The sequence below is a fragment of the Elephas maximus genome, chromosome 20 (assembly GCF_024166365.1).
Source record: "Elephas maximus indicus isolate mEleMax1 chromosome 20, mEleMax1 primary haplotype, whole genome shotgun sequence".
NCBI lineage: Eukaryota > Metazoa > Chordata > Mammalia > Proboscidea > Elephantidae > Elephas > Elephas maximus.
This window is the reverse complement of record NC_064838.1, coordinates 57,663,726-57,666,515: the sequence shown is the minus strand read 5'-3', so window position 1 is coordinate 57,666,515 and position 2,790 is coordinate 57,663,726. Positions and strand designations below refer to the sequence as shown.

Genomic DNA, 2,790 nt, shown 5'->3' with positions numbered 1-2,790 from the left:
AATGTTTGGTACATTGGGTAATTTAAACATTACTGAATAAATAAATAGCTAATCTTTTTAAAGACTTCCTTTGTGTAGACGTTTAACTATAAGACAGAAACCCTGGTGGCACAGTAGGAACTAGTAATACCTTCATTTTATAGATGACAGAACTAAGGCACTGAAGGGTTAAGTAACTTGGCCAAAACCATACACAACTACTCAGTGGCTGAGACAATAAACATAAGAAAATACTAGAATAAAATGTTTCAGCTCTAGTCAGCCAAACCTGGTAAAACCCAAGTATGTCATTAATACACTGTTGTGTGGTCTTAGTCCCCATGCCATTATATATAAAACACTGCCACTTGAAAGCAGCGAGATGTAATTTCAGATGTGGTTACCCTGCATGTATTTCTAAAAGCCTTGCTGAGAAGCCCATGCCACAGCCTTACCACCTTATACCCCTGGATCATTAGTTAGATGGCCCATCTCCATTCCACCTCCCACAGATAATCCATCTTATATTCAAAAAACACCAAGTCACTACCCTAACCAAAAAATATTATGAGCTCTCCTTTCCTTCCATGTCCAGTCTAAACTCCTCTTGCTAGTTTTCAGCCTTATCATTTCACACCACTCGCCTTCACTGTGGTCAGCATTCTCATTAAGCCGTGAACACGCTATACTCATTTCTGATTCTCTGCCTCAGCTCGTGTTTATTCTCTGACCTGAAATCCCTGCCTTGCTGACCCCAACGAAATCCTCCCTATTTAACAAGACCCTGATCAAGTCCCTACCTCCTCCCAGAAGGCTTCTCTGATTACTCCATCCACCTATATGTATGCAGCCCCGTCCCTGAAGTCCTGTAGCAGCTAGTTTGCCCTCTGACTACTGTACATACCGTTTGTGTCTTGTTTGATTGCTTCTTGGCCGTAAGTACTCTCTCCAACCACAGTGCAAGTCTCACCTCCTTAGCCCCCTGTCCAAACTGCCAAGTGTTATGTTCACAGCAGATACTAAATAACCTGCACAGAATCATAAAAGCCCATAGATGTGACTAGAAATTGTTAGCTAATATTTACAAAAATTCCATAACATTGATGGCAGGACACTTAGCTCTAAGATGGTAAGAATACAAAATGGATGGAAAATTGGATCCTTTGCCCTCCAAGAATTCCAATTAAGGAAGACAGACAAACAGATCCTGAAGGTAATTGTAAAGAAAGCTAATATGCAGAATATATCCATAAACATACTGTGAAGTTAGATCTGAAGAAGGCTGTCCATCCACAGGCCCTTGTGCTAAGAACCTAGCCCTGACCCACTAACAACCGGTACAGGTGGACAAAGCGGGTGGGCACATGTGTTCCAGGTAGAGGTGCCATATCTACAACGTCAGAGGCAGAAAAGTCCAGAATATGTGTATAAATCAGTAAGTAGGTAGTTAGGCTGCAACCTAGGGGTACTTAGAAGTGAGGCTGCAAAGGCAGGACGGAGCCAGATCGTAGAAAGTCTATAATGTCCTGCTTACAAGTCTGGGTGTTATCCTGTAGACCAAGGGTTCTCAAACTTTTGGGACCCAGGACACATTTACACTCTTAAAAATTATCTAAGACTTCAATGAGCTTTTGTTTATGTAGATTATATCTATTGATGTTTGCCATATTCAAAATTAAAACAGAACATTTTTAAATTACTAATTCATGTAAACATCATAATAAGCCCATTACATGTTAATATTTTTTATGAAAAGTAACTCTGTTTCCCAAAACAAAATAGTGAGAAGAGTGGTACTCTTACATTTTTGCAAACCTTTTTAATGTCTGGCTGGATAAAAGACAACTGGATTCTCATATCTGCTTCTGCATTCAATCCATAGTGATAGAATGTTTGGGTTGAAGTATATGAAGAATATCTAGCCTCACACGATACGAAGTTGAAAAGAAGAGGTAGATAATTGTGGATGTTCTTCATTGATAAAACACTAAAACTTGACTCTTAAAGGTTAGTCGAAATGTAGAATTTGAAACTATTTTAGTGAAATATTTCACGCTTTGTAATATTTCAATGTTTTGGATTCTGTTAATGGCCTAATTTATGGCCTAATATGTGGTCTGTTCTGGAGAATGTTCCATGTGCCTTGGAAAAGAAAGTATTAAAAATATGGAATGCTTCACGAATTTGCATGTCATCCTCGCACCGGGGCCATGATAATCTTCTCTGTATCCTTTCAATTTTAGTATATGTGCTGCCCAAGTGAGCACTCATACTTTGTTACATTAAAATCTATCAGTCTATTTTGCACTTTGAATGGTAACATAACACATTGATCATTTGGAAATTATTGGTTCAACTGGAGCCCTGGTGGCACAGTGCTTAAGAGCTTGGCTGCTAACCAAAAGGTCAGCAGTTTGAATCCACCAACTGCTCCTTGGAAACCCTATGGCGCAGTTCAACTCTGTCCTGTAGGGTCGCTATGAGTCGGAATCGACTCAGTGGTGATGGGCTTGGTTTCAGTTTTGGAGTTTTATGCTGATTTTCCAAATGTTAACACATTTCATTATACAATATTTAAAAATCACATTCACCGATATCACCACCAATCTCATCAGAAAGGTCTTCAGTATTGGGAAGCTGTCAAGCTCTCAGTGGTAGACAGAAGTTTTCCAAAAGTCTAATTTTCACTTGAAAGCTCAAATTTTACAATTGGCACAAATACTGTCAAGATTTTTCTTTGAAGTGACTGGCTTATCTCATTCATTTTCAAGAAAATAGCTGCCAAAGGCCTAAGTTTGAATAACCCTAGTC

At 39.1% G+C, this 2,790-nt stretch overlaps 1 non-coding gene across 1 annotated transcript; it reads right to left on the bottom strand.

The window, feature by feature from the left end:
* Positions 1 to 2,139: 2,139 nt before the first annotated feature.
* LOC126064446 (U6 spliceosomal RNA) lies at positions 2,140 to 2,246 on the bottom strand. Its single transcript, XR_007514522.1, has one exon. It is a non-coding gene; the product is annotated as a U6 spliceosomal RNA (small nuclear RNA).
* Between the last annotated feature and the right edge of the window lie 544 nt (positions 2,247 to 2,790).